This window comes from Momordica charantia (assembly GCF_013281855.1).
Source record: "Momordica charantia cultivar OHB3-1 chromosome 10 unlocalized genomic scaffold, Mcharantia_2.0 BLBB01000010.1, whole genome shotgun sequence".
In the NCBI taxonomy this organism is placed as follows: Eukaryota; Viridiplantae; Streptophyta; class Magnoliopsida; order Cucurbitales; family Cucurbitaceae; genus Momordica; species Momordica charantia.
Window position 1 is genome coordinate 10,145,093 of NW_028275158.1, and position 17,388 is coordinate 10,162,480.

General features: G+C 33.2%; 1 pseudogene; it reads right to left on the reverse strand.

The window, feature by feature from the left end:
• Window positions 1-2,017: 2,017 nt before the first annotated feature.
• Window positions 2,018-4,923, reverse strand: LOC148208518 (uncharacterized; annotated as a pseudogene).
• Between the last annotated feature and the right edge of the window lie 12,465 nt (window positions 4,924-17,388).

A 17,388-nucleotide genomic window follows, 5' to 3' on the forward strand; every position in this document is an offset into this window, starting at 1 on the left:
TTTTATTAAAAAAATCTGTTCTTTAAAAAATGAATGAGGAGAGAAAACGAAACTGGAAAAACTAAGGAAAAAAGTTTTTTTTCTTAATAAGGAAAATATTGTTTTGTAAAGAAAAGTTGTTATTTGTTTTTTTTTTATAAAAAGAACAAAGTTTTTTAAAAGGAAATAAAATAAGAGAGAATTAAGTGTTTTTTTTTAAAAGACGTTTTTTCTTTCCTTCCAAAGATGAATTTTGAAAGGCTTTTTTCTTCTTTCCGTTTTTTTAAACAAATTTCAAAATCAAATGTTTGTATTTTATGAAAGAAATTTAAGTTGTACTCTAAGGTGATGGCACATTGACAAGGCACTTGGGTATTAATATTTGTGGCTTGTGTTCGAGTCCTTGCATGCAGTAACTTTTATTTTATTTTTTCTATCATTACTTTACTAAATAATTATTTCGAAAACCTCAATGACGAAAATTGGATCTTTCCAATATTCTCGTGGTGATAAAATTTTTCTAATGGTCTTCGTGCCACTCATACCTTTTAATTCATATCTTATTACAAAGTGTGAATTAATATAACGTGAGATATTTCAATCAAAATACAAAAATAATTTTCTTTTGGACCAAATAAAATAATAGGATAATTTTTGCCAAAACATGGTACCGTTTTCGTACGGGTGTCGTAGGATGCTAACACCTTCTCTACACTCAGCCGACTCCCGAACCTAAAGTCTATTTTTCATAGATCCAATTTTTAAAATAGGTGACCGATCACACCTCGTAGATGATTGGTGGCAACTCCAAACCCTAATCTCGAAAGAGACCCTTCAAGGGATAACGTCGGCCGCTTCACATCGCGATGACATTGCGACAGCTCTCCCCTTTGTTTGGACCGCCGGCTCTCGGTTGTTGAGTTTTCGAAACTCCAACGAGAAATTATCTCTCTTAATCTTTCGGTTTCCCTTTCAATTATAAGACGGTTCCCATAAACTGAATTGTTAACATCCAGAGGATAGCGAGGAAGACTTTTTGGTAGCGTTGGTGTGTACATTGAAGATGTGTCTTCAAAGGTATGTATCATTAACTTCCTATTACTAATATTTATGTCTTTTCTTTATTGTAATTCTAAAATAAGTTTGAAGCACAAGCGTTCGCGCGCTTCCGCTGCGGGATCCGATCTCTTCAATATCATCAGATAAATCAGAACTTAATTGCATGACATTTATCATTTCTTTTAAAGTTCTATTTTTTCGTTCAGCTATTCCGTTCTGTTGAGGTGAATATGGAGCTGTAAATTCATGTATAATTCCACTTGATTCACAAAAATCTCTAAGCGAATTATCACTATATTCACCACCCCTATATGATCTTATCCTTTTTGTTTTGTTGTTTAATTGGTTTTCTACTTTAGCTTTGAATTTGAAAAACATACTACTAGCTTCATTTTTATATTTCAGGAGATATCGTTTCATATATCTAGAAAAATCATCAGCAAAAGAAATATAGTATTTTTTTCCACCTCTGCTAGTTGTGTTTTGAAATCAGCTAAATCAAAATGAATTAATTCTAGGAGTTCAGTACACCTTGTAGTGACAGGTTTAAAAAGTTTTTTACCAAACTTTGCTTCTACATAGATAGGACACTTTGTAGTTTCAGGCAAATCAGAAGCATTAATTAAATTTAAAATTCTAAGCCTTTTAATCGATGCAATATTCACATGTCCTAATCTACCATACCACACATCAAGAGACCCAACGATGTAGGTAGAACTATAATTAATTTCATTTGAAGATGTAGTATTGAGAACAAACAAACCATCTGCGAAATAGCCCTTATCAACAAAGTCACCATTTTTTGTGATAATAACTTTGTCGACCTCAGTGTTTTAAAAAGCTCGAGGCGCACTAAAGCCCAATAGACCTCTGGAGCTTAAGCGCGAGGCGCAAAAAAAAAGCGTGGGCTTTTTTTTGCGATGTGCATTATATATAAAAATAAAATATATATATATATATATATATATACACACACACACATGTAAAACATATAAAAGCCAAATAAGATTAGAAAACATCATAGGTCTACTCTTAGCATAAAGAATCATGGTCCACAAAAACATAAAAATGGTCCTAAACTAGTATAAGACTATAAGTATGATAGTTCAAAATAAAAATCTAAAGATCAAACTCATCATCACTAAATAGTCCTTCAATTTCATCATTTTCATCATCTCCATCATTAGACTTGTAGCCATCTGCATCTTCCTCCTCGGTGTAATCTTCATCATCAATCAATTGTATGGGTGTGGATTGAGAAGAACTTAAAGCTCCAACCGTAGTCCTACTTCTTGACCTTGACGTGCTTGCTCTAGAATGATAGGCAGGTTCTTCTACTCCAGCAGCTCTCGAAACATCACCCCATGTTAAGGAATCATCACCAAATACAAGATCATTATCCTCTTCAGAATCACTATCCATTCTCCCTATCAGCCATTCATTACTATCATCGATATCCTTCAAAGAGATAGGGTCGATTGTGTTCCGCATGTTATGTCGTCGTTTCAATGTTCTATTATACTTTATGAAGACCAAATCATTTAGACGACATTGTGCAAGTCTATTTCTTTTTTTGCTATGAAGCTGCAAAGTATAAAAGAAAAAAGTCCTATAACAATAATTCTAACCAAGAAGTTAAAAACATATTCATCAAGTGTCAAAGAACTAACCTGTTAAAAAACACTCCAATTTCGTTCAAATCCTGATGCACTACAAGTAAGACCTAGAACTCTCATAGAAAACTTCCTCAAGTTTGGAGTTGATACTCCAAAATCATCTCACCATCCACTGTTAAATTGAACTAAACTATGTTAATAATTTTCAACCAAGTAATCAATCAAACATAATAAATCAATACTATTAAAGATTACCTGGAGATCTTTTATTTCTTTGTCTAATCGCCATGGGTTGTCCGAATATCCCTTCGACGTTCTTGTACTTGGTCATCTCTTGAATTATCTTGTCTTGTATTTCTGGGGAAGGGACCATTCTTATGACACATGCATACATCCCATTAACAACTTCATCATCTTCAATAATGTTAGGATTTGAATAGAAGAATTCTGGATTTAGATAATATCCTGCTGCATGCAAAGGACGGTGCAACTGAAGATCCCATCTCTGATCGATGATTTGAAAAACGTCCTTGTATTTGTCTTCCTTACCATTAAAAGATTTAGCAATGGCCTCCTTAGCTCTATCCATGGCCTCATAAATGTATCCCATAGGAGGCTTCTTTTGACCATCCACCAATCTAAGCACTCGAACTAAAGGGCCCGATACTTTAAGAGCAAATACAATTGTATTCCAAAATGATGCCATCAATATTGTCTGAACAACTCGCTTGCCTTGTTGTTCCTTGCTCCATTTGCTATTTTCCATTCATCAGAAGTAAACATCTTCCTCAAGTTATTCTTCTGACGATGTATGCTTGATAATGTTATGCAAGCTGTGGCAAAGCGAGTCTTAGCTGGCCTAACTAACTCCTTATGATTCGTAAATTGCCTTATCATATTTAACAATCCTGGGTGAACATAAATAAAATTACTGATCTCCATGGCTTGTTTCAATGTGTTGCGGATATTTCCGATCTTAAATATGTCCTCCACATCAAGTCCAAGAAATGAGCAGCACATGGCGACCAAAATAAATTTGGTCGTTTTGCTTCTAATAATCTCCCTAGTAACAAAATAAAATAAAATGATAACATATTAGCCTACTTGAAATGTTTAACTAACATAAGACTAATTTGTAGAGAAGCAAGGAATTTGATTTCTTACCCGCCAACACATTTGCTGAAGCACTATCAGTAACAACGTGTGCGACATTGGCTTCTCCAATGCGCTCGACAAAATCGTCAGTAACTCAAACATTTTCTTCCCGTTCTTTACATAAGATGAAGCATCAATGGACTCAATAAACATTGTGCCTTTAGGACTATTAACTAAAAAGTTAATTAATATCATCTCTCTCCTATCGGTCCATCCATCGGCCATGATAGTACATCCAACCTTGGCCCACTCTTCCTTGTGACTCTTCATCAATTCATGTGTTGCTTCTAACTCCTTTTTCAACAACGGCACTCTAAGCTCATAATAAGATGGTATTTTTAGTCCAGGACCGAATTGTCTTATTGCTTCAACCATAGGAGCAAAGCTTTCAGAATTGATAACATTCAAAGGAATTCCAGAATCATAAAACCATCGCGCAATTCTTTGAACTGTGCGCTCCCTCATTTCCTTTTTGTAAGCTTCATTGAGTGTCGTTTGTTTGTCTTTCTCATTCTTTCGATTCAGAACTACTGACTCTGGATTAGGAGTAAAAAATGCATCAATTGGACCTTTCTGCCTTGGCTTCTTAGAGTCTAAACTTGGCCTTTGACTAGAAGGTCTCTTACTCGAACTAGTTATGATCAAATCATCCTCATCTTCATCATCCATACCGAAATCCTGATCATCAATATCAAGTATAAGATTTCTTTATTCTTTGATTTCCTTCTTCTTGGACATGTGCTCCCTAATTTCTTCCTTCACATGATCCGGACATTTCTTGCATGCGGTTGTATTTCTATAACCACCAACAAGGTGTTGTTTCACCCTATAAACTCCTCCTTTTGTGACTTTTGAACAAAAACTACATATAAAAGTAGTCAAATCTTGAGGATTTGCCAAAGTAGCATACTTCTATGTCGAATCTTTTCTTGGGCCTTCATTAGACATCTATGTAAAATTGTAATCAATAGAAAAAAAAACAGACTATTAGAGGGACGGAGCTTACTGTTTTGGATTGGAGAAATTGAAGAAAATAGTGTTGGATTGGAGAAATAGAAAGTGAAGAAGGGATAGAGAAATAGCTTACTGTCTGTAACTTTGTTGGAGTGGAGAAATAGAAATTGAATACAGAATACTATAACTTTGTTGTCGGAGCTTGCTGTTTTGGATTAAAATAGAAACAGAGGGAAAAATATGCACTTTCTGTTGGATTGGAGAATTAAAAAATTAGAAATAAAGATAGAGAAAAGAATAGAAACAGAGAGAGAGAGCATACAAATGGAGGGGGAGAGTTGCTCACAGTCACAGAGTCCCTGCACCGCTCACGTGCGACCACCGGCGGTCGGCCACAGGTGATACAGAGAGAGACAGAGAGTGTCGAAATCGAAATAGAGAGAGAGATGCAGTGAAAATCGAAAATCAAAATAGAAGGAGAAGAAGAACTAAGTGACTGTTAAGTTTTTTACGTGCATGGGAAGGAAATGAAGAAGATGATACAGTTGAGATTCTTTCCATTTAAAAAAAAACCAAATTAAGATTGAAAATCGGAAAAGGTGTGCGGCGGTTATCATACTCATTCCATTTAATTAAACAGACCCTAAACGCAAGGGTTTAGGGTCTGTACGTTTTATTTAAAAAAAAAAACAAAGCCATGAAGCCCGCGCTTCATGGGCTTCGAATTTTCTAACGAGGCTCATGCTTTACGCGCGCCTCATTCATATCACCTCGCCTTAAAAAGGCGAGGCGCAATAGGTAGGCATAATGCCTAGGCGCGCCTTTTAAATCACTGGCGGCCTCAAACACAATCCTAAGTCTGGCTTAGTTCAGTAGACCTCTTGACACCAGATTCCTACACAGAGAAGGAACATACAACACTTTTAATGATAAAGTTTTACCATATGTGAGTTTCAAGAGAACCTTTCATTTCCCAAGTACTCCAGTTGTGGTAGAATTCCCCATAAAAACACATTCACCATCAGCGGAGTCCTGAAAGTCATGGAAGAGGTCACGGTTCGAGCATAAATGTCCGGGCGCTCCTGTATCAAGAATCCAGTCGGATTTGTTCTCTACTAGATTTGCTTATAAAACCACAACGGCAATGATGTCATCCGTCTCTGCAAGGTTGACTTGTGGAGTAGCCCTTTGATCTTTCCTATCTTTCCTTTGAGTGCAACGATAGGATTTGTGCCCAGGTTTTCCACAGACATAGCAAACCAGTTTTAATTTCTCGATTCTTCCACCAGTATTTTTAGGTTGGAGATTTTTGTTCTTTTAAGCTCTATCCCTTGCAATTTTCTTCCGTTTGTTTTTGAATCTGTCTTTGGAAGCACTAGAAGATTCAACCAAGTTAGCTTTAACTGAATTTAGGGATTGAGAATAGATCTTATCCTTTAGCATGTTGGCTTCCTCAATGTGCACGTGACTAATCAGTTCTTACAGAGTCAGGTCCTTCTTCTTATGTTTCAGGTGGTAACGATAATCGCTTTAGGAATGAAAGAATTTCTCGAGCAACACATTGGCTTGAAGAATCTCGCACATCTTCATGTCTTCTGACAAAACACTTGCCACCAAGTTATCGTACTCATGAACTTGATACATCACCGATTTGTCGTTCGAAATTTAAAATTGTAGCCATTTATCGACGACGTACTTCCTTCTACCTGCATGGCCCCACCATATCTAGACTCTAATGTGTTCCAAACGACCTTTGAAGATTTTTGGACTACAAAGATATCAAAGATAGAGTTGTTCATATGGTTTAGAAGATGGCCAGGAACCGTTTTGTTGTCTTTCTCGAATTTGTTAGTTTCAACGATAGTGGCAGTAGACGTCCCGAGATCAGCTGCAACAACTGAAGTGGTGGCAGCAGCAACGGCAGGCGGATCAGTGACGATTATGGTGATGGTAGCGTAGTGGCAGTAGCGACAGCGGTAGTGATGGCAGCGGTAGCAACGGCGGCAGGCTGAGCAGTAGTGAGGATGTAGTCGATCTCCAACTGCTAAAAAGAAAATCAGTAACTTCTGTGACCATCGGCGATAGTTGGATCCGTCGAGTGGTTCCAATTTTGACAAGTCCGGCATGACCTTCCCAGATTGGAAAGTGGCCATGGGTAGATAAGTGATTTTTCTTTCAACTGTAGGAAAATAAATGACAAAATTGGAATCGAGAGGTAAAATCGTTGTGTCATGGGCGGAACCACTGCCTTGAAAACAAAATCGGCACGACCTGGGTGTTAAATCATTTTACTGCTGGTATGCTCCCTAAGGTTAACACAACCTCTAATTCATACTGCACTCGTCAAAATGGGGGTAGAATCAATCTCGTGCTCAGTTAAGGTAGTGGGAAAAGTGAAGGAATAAAGTGGAGAATATGAGAGAATTGAGATTAATGGGATAAAATGAATTGGCAGGGAATGACCTTTTTATACTGACAGAGTGGCCAAAAATAAATTGATTTTTTTTTTAAATTAAAAATTCAAAACAATTTTGGCCACCCATGTGTCCTTTGACTAGCCCTTTCTTCTCTACAGTCACCACGTTTCTTAACTTCCTCTCAACCTACGTTCATCCATCCACGTATCCATCAATTCCTCTAAGTTCACTACTCAGTCAATGCTTATAAACCAACTTTCCAAATGTTATGCTTCCGATAGGGGACAAAAGCAGGTTTTAATATTTGTCATTCTCAACAATTTGCAATTTGGTTATTTGAAATGATTATTAAAACTTTTTAATTCTTTATTTGGAACTATTTGTTAACTTTTGTTATTTGATATTATTGTTTATAAGAGCATGTGGAGATATTATTTTGAATTATGTGTTAACTTTTGTTATTTGAAATTTGGTTGTTTTAGTTTTAGCAATTTATGTGTTATTTCATTGTATGTATTTTTTTAATTTTGGGTAATATAGGGATTACCTAATATCACTAATACACAAAGAGTTCGAGGATTAAATAAATATTTTTGGACAATAAAGGAAGTTGCAGTGTTGGTGGGGGCGCTTCAAGAATTATGTCATACTAGTTTATGGCTAGTGGAAAATTGGATATTTGAATCAAATTTAATGTTTGATGTTAGAAAAATTATCTTCGTCTACCTTAAAGGTATCTCCACGCATTGAATCTCAAGTGAAGACGCTAAAGTCCAAATACAATGCATTATCCGAGTTGCTTAGAGATAAACGTGCAGGTACTACTGAAGATGATGAAGGAAATGCATATGATGAATGGGTTAAAGCATGTAAAAGTAGTAAAATTTTATATTCTATATTTAATTCAAATATTCAAATAAGTTATACTTTTTAACTTGTAGGCTCACAAGGATGCTAGTGGTTTATATGGAAAACATCTTCCACACTATTATGCTTTGGGAAAAATATTTGGAAAAGATAGTGTCATTGGTCAACATGCAGATACTACTGAAGATGATGAAGAAATTACATTGGAGGATGCTAACCTCATCATGGTTTCCATGTGGATATCAATAGTTCTGACATACATTTTGACACTCAAATTAACACACTTAATCCGTTTGACACACTACTACAAATTTGGCATTTGTTGACGCTGACCTTTTTTGTTTAGTTGACACTTTTCTAAAAAACGTCAATAAAAGTTTATTTTTGACCTTAAAATAAATTATTTTTTAAAAAATACATATATTGACAATTATAACACGTCAATTTACGTCTATATTAAAGTTGGCGCGATAGAGTGTCAACTTTCAATCCCTGTCAACTCTCCATAAACTTTAGTAGCCCCCGTGTTTTTCACATAGTTGACGGTTTTTAGCCATCAATATTTCCCTTTTTATTGACAGCTAAAAACCGTCAATAAAATGGAAAATATTGACGCATTTTAGCCGTCAACAAAAATACGCATTTTTGACATCTAATAACAGTCAATAATTCTTGTTTTATTGATGGTTTAAAAGTGTCGATAAAAAAAATAAATATTGACAGTTAATATCCGTCAATTATACTACATTTTAATTGACGTTTTTAATAGTCGTCAACTTACATTCATATAAATTGTCAACTAAAACTGTTAAATTTTGATGGGTATAATCGACAGATTTAGACCGTCAATTTAATAAAACAATGTCGTGTTGATTTTTTAAAAGAATATTAAAATTTGGTTGGATGAATATGTGATTTTTTAATTAAAAATAATAAGTTCATAATAAAAAGTAAAACATTCTTATATAAATTATACCATGACTTTTTTTCCTTAGAATTAAGGGTCTAATCAAATTAATCTAATGTTTTGAAGGAAAAAAAAAGTCTTAATTCTGATTAAAAGAACTAGTTAGGTGAATGAACCCTTTAATTTTTTATAAATTAAAAATTTGAGTTTTGGATAGACATTTTTAAATTAAATCTTAAGTTTTGGAAATTTAGATTTTTTTCGTTGGATTCTTGCCTAATTTTTTAAGAATATTAATTGAAATTTTTTTAAAAAGAAAATAGAAAATTAAAAGGCATAATTTTTCTCAATAAAAATGAAACAAACTTAGATATATAGATTTTTAATAAAAAAAAATTAATATGTGGGGTGCTGAGAAAGTTGGATGAGACATCATTTCCAAAGCTCATATGATGTCTTATCCAACTTTTTGTGAGGAATCCTATTAAGGATAAATTTTACAGAAAGAGCAGCTTTCCCCCCAAATATTATCAGGTAAGCCAAAACTTAGTAGCATAGCATTTATCATTTCTTTTAAAGTTCTATTTTTGCGTTTGACTATTCCGTTCAGTTGAGGTAAATATGGAGCAATGACTTCATGTATAATTCCATTTGATTCAAAAAACTCCTTAAGAGAATTATCACTATATTCACCACCTCTATATAATCTCAATTTTTTTTTTAATTTTCTTGTATAGTTGGTTTTCTACTTCAGCTTTGAATTAAAAAAATGTAGTACTTGCTTCATATTTAGATTTTAGAAGATAGATTTTCATATATCTAGAAAAATCATCTACAAAAGAAATAGAGTAATTTTCCCCCCACTAGTAGTGGTGTTTTTGAAATCAACTAAATCATAATGAATTAGTTCCAAAAGATCAGTACACCTAGCGGTGACAGGTTTAAAAGTTTTTTTTTTTTTTCAAATTTTGCTTCTACACAAACATTACATCTTATTGATTCAGGCAATTCAGAAGCATTAATTAAGTTTAAAGTTCTAAGCCTTTTATCGATGCAAGATTCACATGTCTTAGTCTCCATGCCATACATCAAGAGAAGAAAGCTTTTATTTTTGCCTATTGGTTTTATTTGTGCGCATGTGACTGATCAATTATTGCAGAGTCAGGTCATTTTTGTGTTTTAGGTGGTTACAGTAATCGCTCCAAGAAGGAGGGAATTTCTTTAACATTTTCACCTAAAGAATCTCACACATCTTCATGCTTTCAGACAGCATATTATCCGCCAGGTTTTCATACTCACGAACCTAGTCCATTACTAGTTTATTATCTGACATCTAAAATTGCAACCCATTTACTAATGACGTACTACTTCTTGCCTGCGTCATCCCTCATATCGTTGAGGAGATACATGCAGATCGTCTTGTTGTCTTTCTCAAAAAATTTGTCAGTATCGAAGATAGCGCGGGAATGGACGTCTGGAATCAAAAGTGGCAACTGAAGTGAAGAGGATGTGAATCTCGGAACGGAAGCAGTAGAATGTGTTCTTGAATTTATTTTGAAATTTAAAACACAGAAAAATATGAAACAGGGAAGGATGTTGGATTTTACCTTTGAAGACTATTCTTTGTGTAATCCCAATGAGACAGCACCACTTAATCTTTCTCGCTATGTCTCTCGATCCAGAATCCGAATTGTGGGATCTAATTGTATGGGATTGAGAGAGTAAGAGAGTTGAGAGAGTAAGAGAGTTGAGAGATTTTTTAGCTTTTAACTTACCCTTTAGGGTTCAGCTTACTGTTATATTTATAGAGAGGGAAAATTCTATGACCATTAGGATATCTTATTTTTGAATATAGGATAGAGATTAGTACATTGATAGTCTATTTAGGAATCATAATTACATAAAAGGATATAAATGTATAAAATTTACATTTTTGTCATGAAACAACACTAATTAGGATGGTACCCATCACATAAATTATTGGTATATCCTTTTAAGAATCCACCTCAATATTAAATAATTTTTAAAATCTAGAAATGGTAAATTGGGAAGTTACAATTTAAATCTCTTAAAATGTGCTTAATTTTACTTTCCAAAATAAAATAAAAAAATCTCAAAACCACAAAAATCCTCAAAATCATCCATTTTCGAAACCCTTTTCTTTTTCCTCTGAACACCCGTTTTTCTTTTCTTCCTCCGATCGTCCGTTCTTCTTCTCCGACCGTTCGTCTCTGTCTACCTACCTCTCCAATCGGCTCCATTTTTCTTCGTCGCCTGTCTCAATTTATCCCGTTCGAAAGGAGATTTCTATCCTTCCTTCTTCTCCAGTCGTTTCTGCCTGCCTTCGTCTCCGGTTGATGTCTGCCTGCCTTCATCTCCGATCGCCTCTGTTTTTCTCCGTCGCTAGAGCAGTTCGTCTCTGTTTATCCCGATCGAAAGATTTGCATTCCAACGATTGTTTTCGATTTCTGATTTCGTGTGAACTATTGTATATATGAGATATATATTATAGTGAGTTTGATTAGGATATATCTTATAACTCAACTTTTATATATGCGGATATGCGGATATATACTATAGTGATTTTGAATGTATATATGCGGATATATAAGTGGATATATCTTATAACTCAACTTGTATATATGTGTATAATGGTGTTAATTCAATTTACTCGATAAGTAAAAGAATTTATCTTCATAGTTACTTTTTCTAACATTTTTTATGAGAATTATATTGTTTCCGCGACAATTTTTCTTCAAGAATTTTCGTTCAAATTTCAGCTAAATCATCCTATAATGTCAATTTAATAATGTTAAATTTGCACAATTGTCTCTATTAGTTTTTCAATTAATAGTATTAAATAATAACAACAAATCTATATAAGTATAAAAATAATAATTATAAATATTACTTATTAGCCATGATTTGGATTTCTCTCTTCTTGCTATAGTTTGCTTGAAACTTCTTAATAATTATCGACTTTACTTGTATTACACCACCAATAGCATCTACACAAAAATTAAGAATTTATTATCAGGTAATAAATAAGATAATTAAAATAAACTTACAATATTAATATTACACCTACCCATTTGCGAATCTTTGTCAATTGCATTTTCCACCAATTTGAAGTTGGCCAGTCTATTTTCTCCAAGTTGTATATTTCTCCAATTTCCTCAACTTCACTGTTTTGTATCAATGTAATCTCAATTCTGTGTTTGACATTCTTGTATCTTGTATCAACTGGCTTATACTCCTATCAAATATTCTGTAAGTCTTTCTTCTCTAATTTCTCAACGAATTTCTCAATCCAATCATTAAATAGGGTCATTTGAATACTCTCCCTACAATAATATTTAACATATAATTTTAAACAATTCTTTTAAAAATGAAACAAATAGTGTGCAAAATAGTTTTACATCCTTATAAATAACAATGTGTTTTTGAATCTGTATAAGTTCTCATTTTCTGCTTCTGAATTCTTATTTGAGGAATTTTCATACAATGGTGACTTTTGTGGACTATTCTCTATGAAATGGTTTAAACTCTACAATTGACATCTCTGTAATTGAAATCTCTGTCATTGATATATGTGTATCGTTGAAACAAATTATGTTAGGATGATCAAACTATATTACGAAAAAAAAATGAATTTAAAAAATTATGTAACTTACCGTGAATGATCAAATTTTGCTAGTGTACACCAGCAAAATTGTAAGCAAGCTGTGGATAGTCTGAATGGGGGCAAGCTGTGACAATTATGTTGGTTTTTCGAACTTCAATCATACCATATGTTTTAATGATAACAAACTTAATCTATTGATGATTTTTGTGTTTCAAAGTCTCTATTGTGTGGAGCTTGAAAAGACGAATCCAACACAATTTGAGTTGCTTAAATTTTAGTTCAAATGAAGAAATTATGATCCAAACAAACTGGAAGAAAAATACCCGAGAAGATACGTGGGCGAATTATATACTGACACATGACGAGCTAAATTCAAAAGAAAACGAGAGAGAGAGAGAAGAAAAAGAAAAAAATGAAAAAGAAAAAGAAAGAAAGGAAAAAAAAATTAAAAAAAAGGTTACCATTTGAAAAAAATAAAAACAAAATCAAAGTAACTGTTACACACACGCGTGTATATATATATATATTTTTTATTTTATAATATATTATTATTATATATTATATTATAATATAATGTAATCGTTACTTTTTAAAATTCAATCTCCACCTTTCGTTTCTCATCATTAAGATCCAAGGACCCAATTTGATTAATTCCAATCAATTTTTCACCACTTTCCTCTCCTATTTAAACCCGTCCTCTCCCATTTTACAACATCAATTTTCTTATTTTCAAATCTTCTATAACCCATTGTTGCTCTCTCCAAGCTCTCAATTCTACTTCCATTTTTATTCTTGTTAGAGATTTTCTTGTTGTGAAGATTGATGTATTTGTGAGCTTAAACTTGTAAATCTACTCTATTGGAGAGTTTTAGTGTGTGAAAAATTCTTATTTCTACACTTAGTTGGGTTTCGTTCTTGAGCCCGGTAAAAGGCACAGAGTGTGGGTTTTGATCTTTGTCTCGGGAAAAAGATTGAGTTTAGTTCTAGATCCCGTAAAAAGAGCGATTTGTAAGGTTTGGTCTTGATCCCGTAAAAAGACCAGGTTTCCAATCTTGAACCCGTAAAAGGATCGTGCTTAGTGGAAAATTTCAAGAGGTACTCGGGGAGTGGAGTAGGCCGGAGGTTTGTCGAACCACTATAAATCTCTTGTGTGACGTTTTCTCTATCCCTATACTTTTTGTTTATTGCAATTTAATTTTCAAACATCTCTTATCGCAAATATATGTTGTGCTCATGTTGAATATTTGTTTTATTATATTTTGAGTTATTATAAATTGTGCATAAATTGTTTTGTCTTACAAAGTTTACTTAGTTATTTGATTTGTGCTTAAAATCGAAAAAGTTTAATAAATTGATCTTCAACATTATTCCCCCCCCCCCCCCCTCTCTAGTGTTGCCATACCGATCCAACAATTAGTATCAAAGAGGATTGCTCTTTTTTCCGTATCTAAAATATATTTCAAAAATTATTTTGTTTAATATCTATTGTTTGAGTTTCTCTTCAACAAGTGATATTGTTGCAAGATCGCTCTTCTTTGAAAGTTTTATTTCATAAAATATTTAGAAAATTATTTGTAAAATTTTTGAAATTATCTTTGAAAATATTTTTTTTGAAAAGTTTGAAAAACTTAATTGTTAGAGCATTGTGGCAAACTTTGTGGTAAATGGAATTGTTGAAGGCAATTTCCTTTTAGACCTCATTTATTTGATCGCTCAAATTATAAATATTGGAAAGCTAGAATGAAAATCTATTTACAATCTATTGACTTTAGCTTATGGTTAAATGTTGCTAAAGGTCCTTTTATTCCCATGAAGAAAATAGACGGTAAAGATTTGCCTAAATTAGAAGATGAGTATGATGAAAATGAAATGAAAAAGTGTTCTTTTAATGCTATATCTATGAATTGTTTATATCGTGCTTTGTGTAAGGATGAATTTAATAGAATATATATGTGTACTTCGGTTAAAGAAATTTGGAATATTCTTGAAGTTACTCATGAGGGAACAAACCAAGTTAAAGAGTCCAAAATTAGCATGCTTGTTCACAATTATGAATTATTTAAGATGGATGCTAATGAGTCAATTACCGATATGTTTACTCGATTTACTAACATTATAAATGCCTTGAAGGGTCTTGGTAAGGAGTATACAATATTGAAAAATGTTAGGAAAATTCTTAGGTCTCTTCCTAAGAATTCCTAAGAATTGGGAAGCAAAGGTGACGACAATCTAAGAAACGAAGGATCTCACCAAACTTCCTTTGGAGGAACTTATTGGCTCATTCATGACTCATGAGATTACCATGAATGAGCACTTTGAGGATGAGTCCAAAAAGAAGGAAAGTATTGCTTTGACGTCCACATCCAACCAAGAGGACTCCAATGATGATGATATGAACCAAAGTGTCTTAGTCTTCAAAGAGTTAAAGGAAGTTGTTGGAGAATCCTATGTCCAAGTTGACAACAAATTGGAGTTGCATTAAATGCACTCTAGTGTCATTTATGGCAACCTCAAGTGGCATTGAATGAAGTCAAGAACAAGTCCAACTTCATTTACTAGATGATATGAACCAAAGTGTCTTAGTCTTCAAAGAGTTAAAGGAAGTTGTTGGAGAATCCTATGTCCAAGTTGACAACAAATTGGAGTTGCATTAAATGCACTCTAGTGTCATTTATGGCAACCTCAAGTGGCATTGAATGAAGTCAAGAACAAGTCCAACTTCATTTACTACAAACTCAAGTTGCATTAATGGAAGTCTAAGTTGAACTCAAGATGCATTAAATGAACAAGACTTCAAAGTACTTGAAAGTAGTTCAAACTCCAGTTCATTCACTCTTGAAGGGTTACAAACTCTTGGTTTTATGGTGGAGGAGTTTCATTCTCGGATTTAAAGCATGTTTAATTGTATTTTCAGTTTTAAACATTTCATTTATGTGTTTTAAGTTTTATTTGTGTTAGTGGTGGTTATGGTATTGATGTAGTAGGGAGTTACAACCTTTACAATTCTTTTAGGTTACTTGAAGGGTTGTTTTGGAGGCTATAAATAGCCTAGCTTGTTCCGTTGGAAAAACAGATTTTGATGATTGAATGAAGTTGCTATTTTTCTTTGCAATTCTTGAGTGTTAGATTTGCATGCTAGAATCATTCAAGTAGTCTTGATCAAGCTATTTGTGGAGTGGTTCGAATCTTGAGTTTAGAAACAAGTTTTCTCTACTCTTGATATTGATCATCAAGGTAAATCCGTTCTAACTTCTTCCTTGGGTTGACATCATCTCGATTTGGGGGTTTTAGCATTTGTGATCTAGGGGTTTGCATAACCATAAGGGTTCTTAGATCCAATTGGCTATTGTTTTCTTATCATATGAGTTTGAGCTCAATGAAGAAGAACTTGCTCATCTCACAAGGAAATTCAAAAATCATTTTAAGAAGAAGCATTTCTCAAGAAAATGTTTGCACCAAGAGTCAAAGGGAGAAAAGTGCAATCATGAAAGTATTATTTGCTATGAGTGTAAGAAAGCAGGGCACGTGAAAATACGATTGTCCTCAACTAAAATATTTTTTTAAAGAAATCTAAAAGAAATGCATTTAAAGCTACTTGGGATGACTCGGATGAGAGTAGTAACGGAGATAATTAAGAAATTGCTAATATGTGCTTTATGGCATTTGAAAATAAAGAAGATGACAACAATGAGGTAAGTATTGAAAAACCCTTTTTCTGATGAGTTTATGGATGCACATATGAAGAAATTAGAGTTGAATTTGAAAAAGTATGTTCAAAATATTTAGCTCTAAAAAAGAAATATTCTATCATGTCTAATGAGATTAAATCTTTAAAAGATGAAATAGATGCTTTGAATATTGAAAATAATTCTTTAGTTGATGAAAATGCATGTTTGAAAAATGATGTTGTGAAGCATGATGTGATTGAAATATCATGTGATGAAAAACTTGATTTATTTGATAAAATTAAATTTCTCAAGCATGATATTTTTTTATAGAGATGAACTTATTAAAACTCTTAGAGAAAAAGAGTCAAATTTTATAAACCAGCTTGAATGTGCTAAAGAAAGTATTAAGAAATTGACAATAGGTGCACAAAAATTACATAAAATTATTGACGTTAGCAAATCTTGTAATGATAAAAGAGGATTAGGTTATGTTGATGAGAGTTCTACTTCATCTACTTCAAAACAATTTTTTGTGAAAGCTTCATCTAATGTGCATAATGAAAATTTGTCTAATGTTGTGTCAAAGTGTGTTGTGCATAAGCATGATGTACCTAAATTTGTGCCTAATCATTTTCATGCTAAATCTAAATTTGTGCATAATACTAAATTTGTTCCTATATGTCATTCTTGTGGAGTTAAAGGTCATATTAGACCAAATTTCTATAAATTGAAAAATGCTCCTAATTTTTATGGAAAAAGAAATTTCTTCCATAGACCAAAATCTTTTCATGCTTATAGAAAGAATTCTTATGTGAAAAATAATGTGCCTAAATTTCTTGTAAGAGAAAAATTCAGGCATAATATCTTGTGTTTTTTTTTTGTGGTAAATTTGGACATAAATCTTATGCTTGTTACTGAAGGGATTGAATCTCAAGCAGAAACGGTTTATCGCTTGTGATTCAACTCGAATTAGAAATTAACGTTACCGGTCTTTGAAAAACAGAACCATTCTATTTAAATGTAGAGGTTAAGCCTCTTGGGGAACAAAGAGACTTACGTTTGAAGACCATTGGCAAAAGTTCTTTCCCAAGCACGGATCTTGTGGTAGCACGAACTAACGAACGCGAATGTACGAACCCAA